Genomic DNA, 11,624 nt, shown 5'->3' on the forward strand with positions numbered 1-11,624 from the left:
TATGTGGTTCACCTGAGACAGTGTACCAGTATTTTGCATGGAACTTTAACAAGCACACCTAATTTCTAATGGAATATTGAACAACATTGTGACATGAATTGTAATGAATATCCTTTCACACAAGGCATCAGGCACATGTAGAATCTGAATTACAGTTAGATCACTAAGAGAGAACCTTATTAACTATTCCCTTAAGAGCTCCTTCTGCTATACATTGAAATAATCCTGTACAATTTAAGATAATTATATAGTAAGGATTTATAGTTATTCATGCAACATAAAAATCTGTTTGAGCAAGAGCTGTTACTTTATTAGGCAGGAATTTCAGGCTTGGAGTTGCTATTATTTACATGTATATGATTTTCATTTAGTTCTGAGTCTAAATGAAAGTTAAAATATAATTGCATTTAATTCACCCAGAGGGTGAAAGAGTTCATTTAACAAAGGATAGTTTAGCTTCATTAAATGATTACAAAGGAAACTAGGAATTGCTGGTATTTTACAATACAGCTTGAAGTCCCATGGGACTCAAGTCAGCTATGTTACATACATTTAAAGGAATCAATTCTTGAACCCCAGTAAATGAAACTGTAAACTATTCTTTAATACCTTCAAGTGCTGCCTTTCTCAAATGGAATTTGTCATTCTCAGGATCAATACAGAGAATATGGTACTAGAAGGGTATTATAGACAGCAGTTCACTAGACTGCATCATAATAATGTCACATTCACAAAGGATCCCTATTCAGCCTAAAGTGTATTTTAGTCTTGAAGTGAAGTCTAGGTATAATAATTTGCTACAGGTTAATCTTTAGATTCAGCACAAATAATGAAAAGGGATGTTAACCAAACTTGGCAAATACATGTGAAAAAGCAGCACCTATAAAAATTACTGAAGCATTGAATGCTCCTTAGAACGATTGGCATGTCCTCACACACAAAAATCAGAATGAATATTCCTTTTTAGTATGGTCTTATAGAAAAGACATAAAAAAAGCCTGCTCTGCAAGACCATTAGAGAAGTGAAATTGCTCTCAAGTAGTGTACAGATATTACAGGGCAATGGGTTGACTGGATAACCACGTAGAAAAAGGTGGGAATGCTGACATTTTTCTATTTAACTACATTGGCAGGAAAAGCAGAGAGCCATGAAGGGTTTATTCATGAAGGGTGTTAGGCTTGTGATAAGTATTTTCTTATCTGGATTCTAGGCTATTCTAATGCCTTGCTTCAAAGACATTTTACTTCAGCCATACCAATAACTTCTGTAAGGTTGAGGTGGTTTGCTAATATTTTTCTACTGAAACACTGAAAGGTTAAATGACCTGCAAGGTAGCAAGTCCTATCTGAAAAAGCATTCAGTGTTTATTAGATACATATTTAATTAATTGTATTGCAAAGTTAAGTGCTGCTCGTATATCTATATTATTTTAAATATGACTTTTGTGATCTTGAAAAGAAAGGATGCTTCTATGTATTGTAGCCATACTTTTAGAGGTTAGGTTTTAGGATTGGCCTCTAATATAACTGTGGACGAATGAAATCTGGAGGAAAAATTTAGCTTTGAATGTTTAGGGTCAGAACATTAAAGGTACTCAACACTGATCACCACTGCCTCTACCAGGTTCAATGGTGCACCCGCAAAAGAAGGAATTTGGCAATACCATTCATGCCTGCAGTTAGTTTAGTCCATTTCCTCACCTCCACCTTCAATCAGCTGCAGGTATAAAATGTGAGATCGGTTTAAAACACAAAGCAAAACCCAATACGTAGCTCAAGCCCAGGCTATGGTTAAAATATAACTGACAACAAGCTAAGTCCCAGTTGGAAATACTGGGAAGAAACTACATGCATTTCAAAGAGTTTCTCAGCTAGAATGCCTGCGGCCTTCAACCTTTCATTCATTATGATTCTACCCTTCTCCCTTTTAAGCCAATTAACTGCAATTTCTGACAGAGTGGAAATGTTCCTTTTTTGTCAAGTGGACCTGCCAAAATACCTATCAGCACTGTGTTTGTTGCACAAGACAACCTGTAGAAAGAGCCCCATTGGTATTTCCACAGCAAATGGTGTGCATCAGCGTTTCGTTTCTAACATTCTGTAACTTGTTCACTCAACCAAATACAGTCCTCTTCAGGAATGCCAGAATTTCCAAGTGCATAGTTTATGGCATGCAGAAATAAAGGCAGGTGGAATATCTTTTTCTCAAAGATTTTCACATGAAGCTATTGCTGACTTCCTCATTCTTTTGAGTGGATTTCCATGAAAGAGGCATCCACAGCTTATTGCAATGTATTATCTGTGGTATTTTAAATAGAGTGATTTTTCAAGTAGCAAAAAGGAAAGGGGTTGGTTGGCTGGTTTAACTATAGATGCCTTCTGGACAGAGTCCAAAACACAGCAGATAAACAGTCTGATCATGTGTCACAAAGAATTTATTTATAATGTGATTGTTTTTCTTTTGGCTCTGGAGTTATAATACAGCTGCCATGGAAGAGCTGTGTTTTGTGTCTTTTGAAACCCTTAAAATCCCTCTTGTGTTTTTTCAACCTTTCTAATGATTAACTTGTTTGCTGTTGAGTCAATGAGAGGTATTATTAACCCCACAATCGTCTTGATGTTCTGAGCACCATTATTCCTCTAAGTATTTATAGCATCCTTCACTGGGATGTCCTTTTACTCACTTTTGTAATTTGATGCATTACTACAAGCACATCATTTTTCTATACACCACAGTTAGCTTCTGCATATAAAGCAGTTCATCACACTTCAATTTGTTATCTGATCAAGGACCAAAAGTTCCTGTTTAAGAAGAGCTGTAAGCCCACTTAGTTAAAATTCCCCTGCAGACATGCCAAGTCCACTGGCTTCTGCGAGTTTAAAAACTCCCTGTGCATGGCACTGCATTTTTTGATTATTCTCTCCAACTCCACTCAACCCAGGCACCAAGAAGACTCTTTTTTTACGATCTTCACTAGACTGCACAGAAAAATGGCTGTGGGGATATCAGTAAGACCCTTATATAAATACTAGTGAATTGCCCATCAAGAATGACCGGGTGGGGAGGAGGGACAGCAAAGCTTGCTAACTCTACCCCCTGCTACACCGCCACCACCTCCCAGGAGCTGGGGGGAGGAAACTTGCCCTGCCGTTCCCTCCATCTCCCTCCGCCAGTACCCCGCTCTGTCCCCTCCTTTCCTGCCGTCATGGCTGCACATGTTTCGGTAACCAATCAGAGTGCTCCAAGAGCATTACTGACAGAGGGACGACGAACTAAGGCCTTTATTATATTAAAATGATGGCATACAATGAAATTTAGCCACCTTCCTGGGACCATAGTTACTTCCAGTTCAGCTACAGAGAGGCCCTCCCTGCCTCAAAACAGTAAAGCTACCATGAGTTTTCTGCACAAGGGATGATACTTCCCCTATTTTTTTTTTTTAATTTTACTACGGAAATGTAGTGCAACATCCATAATCTGTTGTATTCTTGTATGCCCAGTATCAAGTATAATACTGGGGGGGGTGGGTTATACTCATTGTAGTATTTGATTATATGAACAGGTATAGCTATATTTTTCTTGAAAACAAGTAAAAGCATGAGTGAGAGAGAGAGAGATCTGCCTCCAAGTCACTGCCAGTTTCAGAAAAATGTTTCCTTTCCCCAGTTTTAGACATTATTAAATCTTACCTCATGGAAAATATGTTTTGTACCAGCAAGTCAACAGTCGATTGAAAATAAAGAAATAAGAATTTGCGTAAGCATAAAATAAGGTCTGAGAAGTAAACCACCTATGTGAAGATATGCTTGGGAATTAAAAGTCGACACAAGTTAGACTCATGGGCAGCCAGCATCTCTGGAAATCCATCCCTAGGTGTCTAAATTTAGGTACCAAAATTAGAGGCCACCTTTGAAAATATGAGCCTAAATGGAAACTCATGGACAGTAAACAGGCTGCATGATATTTTCAAGGAATAATAAACCAACATTTCTAAGCCAGCCTTTCCTGAAAGATGTTGAAAGCACTTATCCTGACAAAGTAAAAAAAAAATCATGATAGTATTTTGTATTTGAAACTGCCAAACACAAAATCTAATCCCACATAGCAGCAGAATAATTTTCTGATAGATAAAGAAACACTTCTTATGTATCAGAACACAATGAGTAGAACTAGGACAAAAGATCTCCGTTCAGCTGATAACGTTGAGCCCTAGAAACGAGGAGTTAAGAATACTGGCTCACGCTTGGATTTCATTGCAACTAAGTGTTAGTCTGAAAACATTTTTAGAACAACACTGTAACACTGATAAAAAGGAAGAGAAAATTCAGGTCTAGGAGAGCCTCTGAATGTGGCTGGGTAATGATGAGCGTGAATAAGCAACACAGAACAGTCAGCAAAGAGATGCCTTTGTCAGACATCAGATGTAGAGTTCATGAGCTAGCAGTTTTCCTGAGAGTCATGAGGAAATCCCACACTACAGTTTCTGTTCTTCGCACAGAATTAGTCAAGCCATATTTTATTGATTGATTTTAAACAAAGGTATCTGGGGAGGTAAGTCAACTCCAAACTATGAACAAAGTGAACAAAACTGATTATTGGGGAGGCACTTGCAACATTTTATGACTATAGATTCATACTATACATTTTGAATTACAATTAGATTTGTACAATATCATATAAGAGCTGGTCAAAACTAGGAATTGCCACTTTGAATAGCACTCTGACCTTTTGCAGATTTTGCTCCAAATCAAAACAAAGTAGTTCATTTCAACATTTTCCATGAAATAGCCAAAAAATGTTTTGAGTGAAATGAAAGTGTTTCTAGTTATTCGTTTTGTAAGATAAAAAAAGTAGAAGCAAAATTTTTGAAGCGTCTCATTTCAAAATGGAAAGTTGGAATGGCATAGTCTGATGCTGTCAAAGGGAAGTGTTTTAGATATCAGAATGCTTCATGTTGGTTTCAAAAAGAAATATAATCAAATTTGATCTGTTCCCATGGAACATTTTACTTTTGAGCAACTGACAGGTTCCAACAGAAATACAGTGTCAGGAAATTTTATCCAAATCCAGTCATTTTTAAAATAGAGCAACTCACTGCAGTAGTATACTTACTCTTATTATGGCCATTATCCACCATCATTAATTCTCAGGTTTTCAAAGAAAATTTGCATTTTTCATCATTATTTCTTGTTTCTCTATTCCCTTAACCTGCTTACTGCCTTTCCATTTGCTTTTCATTTTGCTTTTGTTTCCTATCCACATGGCTTCTCCAAAGTAGTTTCTCCTTTAGAGGTAATGCTTAAGCTGTCTTCAGTTTCTTTTGACCCCTACTATAAAATGCATTTTAATGAATTATTTATATATTCAACTCCCCAAGGAGTTTCACTTGTATCTTCTATGGTTTCTGCCTGTCACAGGCAATTACTGAGTTTCACCGGCTGGACAGCAGCTGCCAGTAATCAAAACATGTCCCTTCTTTACCTTTGGTTTTCACACCATTCAGCACACACAAGCCTACCAGTTCTCCTCTATCATCAAGATGATCATCTTACGGTTTCATTCCCTGGTCTGTTTTGAGGGTAAGGTTGGGTTGGCTATTATTTGTAAATCACCCTGTTGGGTAAGGAAAGCAGTGAAAAACAGACAGCTTCTGCTACTTGTATGGATTTGGATGAACAAATGTAAATGCCAGAAACAAAATCCTTTGCACACTAAAGCATATCTAATAATAACCATGGCATTTTACCAGTTGCGTAGCCATCAACACATGATCTTTGCTTGGCTTTATCCAAATAACATCCTAGGTAGGACAAAACCATGGTAAGCTTGCTAACCTCTTAAATAAATACAAAGTAATAGGTATGTGTAAGTATTTATCTATTATTGTGTGCTCTAGTCTTATTTTCCAGATAATCAACCTATTATCTGGTCTTACCTTTTTTATTATGTTCTAGATCAATGGGGGGGGGGGGGGATCTTTTTGGCAGGTGTGCCATAAATTAAGCCCTGCACCCTCCCTAGATGCCACTCCCATCCCTTTCCCCTGCCCAATCTGCTGCTGTTTTCTGCTCCCTCTTTGTGCTCCTTACCCAGTCTGCTGCCTGCCCCCTCCATGATCTGCCCACACAGAGCCTGCCTGTGCCATTTGTGGCAGGTTGGCCACCCCGTCCTAGACAATACTAGAAACGTAGCAGAAAAGGTGTATCAGAAGGAAAACTGTTTATTATTTCAAATGCATGGATCTGTTTCCTTTTAACTTTGTAAAAATTCTCCAAGATATTAAAGCATTGAACAATTAAATATTTCACACAGGACTTTGGAATAAAGCTTGTATCACTGAAACCTCTTCACAGTGACATACCTCTCTTGTTCATGTCTGTTAAAAGTACTTGGTCCTCCTCTTCTGGGGTTGGTCAAGGTCAGTTTCACTTTCAGTCTAATATCAGTCTACCAGGCTGTGAAGGTTAAAGGTCCCTTTGCTATCATGTCTAACTCCCAAAGAGACAGCCATTTAAATCCTCTTCACTGGTTAGTGGGTATAAGGGGCCCTGAGACACTGGCACTCCACCGAGTCCCACTTCAGAACCACAAGGACAAGTTTTCATGGCAGCTTCATTCTTACCTATATCCCCCAGTTTACTTCCTGTCCTACATGGCTTTAGTCCAGTTCTTTCCATACTCTCTGCAGGTCTAATCACCTCTCTCACAGTGGCTGCCTGTGGTCATGCCAGTTCTTCACAGGTCTCTTTAGATGACCCAAGCCTTCCTTCTATTGTAGGTTGACTCTTGACTATTATCTCTTGACTGGTTAGCTGGAAGACCTTGGTTATTGTAGACTCCTAGTTGCCCTGCTGTGGTGTTTATAGACTCCATCACCAGTTAACTAAGTTGTTGCTTTGATGGTTCTTTTTCTCCTGATACCTTCCAAAGCCTAAAAATAAAGGCAATAATAAAAAAACAGATTGAAATTGTAGCATTTTGAAATACTGTACCAAATATAAATCCTATAAACAGTCTCCTACAAAAACCAAAGAATTTCACACAACTGTACCATAACAGTTTCCCTTTTCATCTACCCTTATGCCCCAATCCTGCAAAAAAGAAAAAAAAAAAGAAGGATATTTTGGAATACCTTCATGAATCCATTGAGAATACTAATATATGAAAATAAGCATGCACTTGAAGTATGTGAGCTGGTTAAACTTGTACTATATTAAGTGAACTAATTCAACTGCTACAAGTGAACATTTTCTCACTGAAAAAAATACTTTTTTGTGAAATTGAAAGCTCATGGGAAAATCTTTTGAATTACTTTCATTTTAACATTTAAATTGAAAAACATGCTAACTAGGTTAGCTAGTTTGCTGCTGCCCTTTTTCTAATAGCAACATAGAAAAGCAGGGGGGCGGGAGGGGAGAGGCACATGCCCCCTTAAAAAATAAGAAACTTTCCAAATCAGAAACTTTCAGAATGTGCATGAAATGTTTCTCCCAGTTTTAAAGCAACTCTGGGCATAACACATTCACCCTCCTCCCACAGATTCATTTTTTCTTCTCCATTAGCATTGTAGGTCGGGGGGAGGGGGGTTGTAATGTTTAAGAACCATGTGTGGAGAATTCAAAATCAAGTGCCTTCACTTATAGAGATTTGCTGTAAAACAGAACCAAAAAAAAGACAATTAGTGGAACCTGACAGTTACAACCCTTGCTTGGCCACCAGGAAGAAAATGCATGATTTGGTTTGTGAAGAGTTGCCCACATTTTTAAATATAGATTGTGGGGATCATGGGTTCAATTTGAAATCTCACTTGTCGAGAGGTAGTTTCAAATCCTTGACTGAAATCATAGATTAAAGAGCTATTGCATTTCATATGTCAACACACCAAGCCCCTTGCTGAATAACCTTTTCTTCAGAGGTCTACGAGTGCGAATCGACCGAGAAGAGCGCTTTGTTTCACACTTTCCCATGAACTGTGAAATAAATAGTCATGGTGAAGCTTTGCATGGCTCTTAGTCCCTTGGAATCATTAAATAAATTCACCCCCACACTCTGTTTTCCACATTTGAATGAGACCAAGCAGGTTGACCCTCAGAAAAATCAGAAGAAGCTACTTGCTCTAAACTCCACATTGTGCATGCAGGTGACAATATTGCCAATGCCAAACACTCATAAAAAAAGCAAAAATAATCCACAGTTTGGACCCTGACAATCATGAGATTCAGTTTTTCTATACATGCTGCCTCACAAATTGCTTTCTGGCGTTGTAGTTTATAATTATAGCCTTCTCTTTTCAAATTTTTATATGTAGCTGTGAGGAATAGAAACTTTGTGTTCATTGAAAAGGGAGAGCTTCTTGCATAGTAATAAAATTCTAGGAGCTGGGACATCAAAAAGGATACTATCTATCTATCTCTCTCAAAACTGATAAAAATCATTAGAGCTGGCAACACTGTATCGGATATGCTTCTGTTATTTACCCATGTAACTGCAATGCCTCAAGGCTTCCAGGTTGATTAGAACTCCATTGTATTGGAGAAAGTAGCATGAATACCTTTGGCAATTCTCTGTTATTTTCTCGTCTCATCACAGATGGTGATGCTTGAGTCTGAGTTTTAATTTCTTGTAGGAAATAAAATGAGATGAAAGAGTGCAAAGTATGAGGTCACGCATGCATTTAGAAACTAATAACAAGAACGATCTGGGCACATGAGTTGATCACAAAGTAACTACGAACCACCTCTGAAGCAACTGTGGAAAAGGTATATGTGATCTTAGGATGCATCAAGCATGATATTTTCTAATAGAGGGACAGGAAATTATTAAGACTGTTGTACATAGCCCTAGTGAGAGTTTATCTGGAATACTGTGTAGGATTCTGGTCACCCATGTTAGAGAAAGACTAGAAGAGGTGCCATTAATCAGGCTAGCAGGGCTATTAGGATGATCAGCAGGGATCCTGGTTTTCTGTGTTTAAAAATTGTGGATTCTCCGACTAAAACTTCTGATATCCACGGTTTTCTGTGGTTAAAATGAAACGCCACTATATAAATAGGTATCAGTTGAATACAATGTTTTATTGAAAGATTTACAATTTTAAAGCAATTTGGAAGCTATAATAAAATACATTCAAAATACCTAGAATTTCTGGTTTTTGATTTTGGGGTTTTTATCATGGAAAATCAGAGCTCCCTCTGTCCCCTTCACCCACTAGGACGTGGGTCCAGCTGCAGTTGTCTAACCCTCACCTTGGCATTGAGCAGCCCTGATATGCTAGTGCCCTGCCTATGCCATTGCCTCTCATTCCTGACCCGCAAGCCCCCAGCCCCGCTGGTGCCCATCACTCCTCAACCACAACCCCCTGACCCTACTAGTTCCCCTCCTTCCCCAACCACAGCCCCCTGCTCCCCTCCCCAGCACAAATCTGGGAGGCACATGCTCCCCTGCCCCCCTCCCGGGAGTGTAAGCAGCAACAGGGAGCGAGACCCCTCCCCATCCCCCAGACAAGCCACCCACAGATCTGTCCCACTCCCCGCCTGGGCCCTGCAGCCATGCACTCCAGCCCCAGGACCCCAAGCCCCATGCACTGCCTGGGCTGGGCAGCAACCCCAGCCCCAGCCCTGCTCAATTCTTTCCCTTTCTCACTATGAGGGCCTCAATTTCCCCTACCCGCTACTCCAAGCTTACCTGCAGGAGCTGCTCTCCAGGCTGCCGGCCACAATGTGCATGTGTACATGCCTAATTTATTCATGGCTATCTATTGCCCATTTGTTCTTCTGTCAGCATTGTCTTTTAGGTTAGTGGCTCCCCCTACCTCACCACCCTTCTCTCACTCCCTCCAAACCCTTTGAAGCTAAAACTCTGCCAGCCTGCAAGGGGCAACCCACTGTTTCCTGCATTTTTCTCCTTTAAAGGATAAAATCTGGGTTTTTCTCCTTAAAATGAGAAAATCCAGATTTTACTGCTTGGCAAATGGAAAATCCGGATCCCTGAGGATTAGGAGACTGGGGAGCCTATTTTACTGATAGAGACTACAAGAGTTTGTCTTATTCAGCTTAATAAAATGGAGGATGAGAGTGGATCTGATTGCTCCCTATAAATACATCACAGAGGGTGCTTCTGCATGAGACATTTGCTGTGCTGTTGGCTACTTAGCTGCACAATAAACATGCTGTCTGGGCTGGCTGGGGCACAAGGGTGCTTCCGTGAAGTGTCTGCCTGCTGGCTAGCCCTGTGCTAAAGCATCCTCATGCCACAGCTAGCCCCTCTGCAGCATGCCAAGCCAGGGTAGCAATTGTGGGCTGACAGGCTGAGCCCCTGGGTCCCCTGCTAGCTGAGGCTTTTCTACCCTGGTTCAATGTGCTGGAATTCTGGGGGCATGTGCAGTTGTGCACCCTGCAGCAATGAACTCCAGACTGGCAGAGAGCAAATCAGGAAAGCCAAAGCTGTGGTGGAACTCCAGCTAGCTACAAATAGCAAGGAAAATAAAAAGTCCCTTTTTTAGATATGTGGGGAGCTAGAGGAAAAGCAAGGGCAACATTGGACCCCTGCTAAACCAGATGGGGAACTGACAACTGGCGCCCAGGAAAAAGCAAACTTGCTAACTGTGTACTTTGCATCAGTTTTTTATCAGCCCCATGGGACGGCCCTGCCCACTACAGGACAGGGAGGCCCAAGTGAGGGAGATTCCTTGCCCTCCATCAAAGCTGACCTTGTGAAGGAACACCTCGACGGGCTGGATACCTTCAAGTCAGCCGGCCCTGATATGTTACACCCCAGGGTACTCAGGGAGCTGGCGAGCATCGTAGCCCAGCCCCTGGCATGGATTTTTTAGAGTTCTTGGTGCTGTGGTGAAGTGCCCAAAGACTGGAAGAGTGCCAATATGGTGCCTGTCTTCAAGAAAGGAAATGAAAGTAGATCCGGCAAACTACAGCCCATCAGCCTGACCCAATCCTGGGGAAAGTCTTGGAAAAGATCATCAAGGAGGCCATCCTTAACAGACTAGCTGAAGGCAATATCCTGAGGGATACCCAGCATGGGTTTGTTGCAGGTAGGTCTTGCTTGACCAATCTCATTTCCTTTTATGACCAGGTGACCTATCACCTGGACAAGGGGGAAGAAATCGACGTTGTATACCTTGGCTTTAAAAAAGCCTTCGATCTGGTATCCCATGATCACCTCTTAGTTAAACTGTCTAACTGCGGCCTTGACCTCACCACGCTCCACTGCCTGGGGAACTGGCTCTGCGGTAGGACCCAGAGGGTGGTGGTCAACAGGAGCCAGTCGTCTTGGTGCACTGTGACCAGTGGGATCCCACAAGGCTCTGTCCTAGGGCCTATACTATTTAACATCTTCATCAATGATGTAGACATTGGTGTCAGAAGCAGACTAGCCAAGTTCACCGATGACACCAAACTCTGGGGTAAAGCATCCATACCTGAGGACAGGAGGGTGATCCAGGCAGATCTGGACAGACTCATGAAATGGGTGGACAAGAACCTGATGGTGTTCAACACCAAAAAATGCAAGGGTCTCCACCTTGGGAGAAAAAACCTACACCATGCTTATAGGCTCGGTAGTGCAACGCTGGCTAGCACTACAGATGAAAGGGACTTGGGGGTCATGG

At 40.9% G+C, this 11,624-nt stretch overlaps 1 long non-coding RNA gene across 1 annotated transcript in view; it reads right to left on the bottom strand.

Annotated features, from left to right (window-relative positions):
• Nucleotides 1-6,203: 6,203 nt before the first annotated feature.
• Nucleotides 6,204-11,624, bottom strand: part of LOC109315525 — a 6,609-nt gene continuing 1,188 nt past the window's right edge. The window contains exon 2 of the long non-coding RNA XR_002102528.1: nt 6,204-6,932. This is a non-coding gene — a long non-coding RNA (uncharacterized LOC109315525). The remainder of the gene's footprint in view (nt 6,933-11,624) is intronic.

Source organism: Crocodylus porosus, unplaced genomic scaffold, assembly GCF_001723895.1.
Source record: "Crocodylus porosus isolate Cpor-Errol unplaced genomic scaffold, CroPor_comp1, whole genome shotgun sequence".
NCBI lineage: Eukaryota > Metazoa > Chordata > Crocodylia > Crocodylidae > Crocodylus > Crocodylus porosus.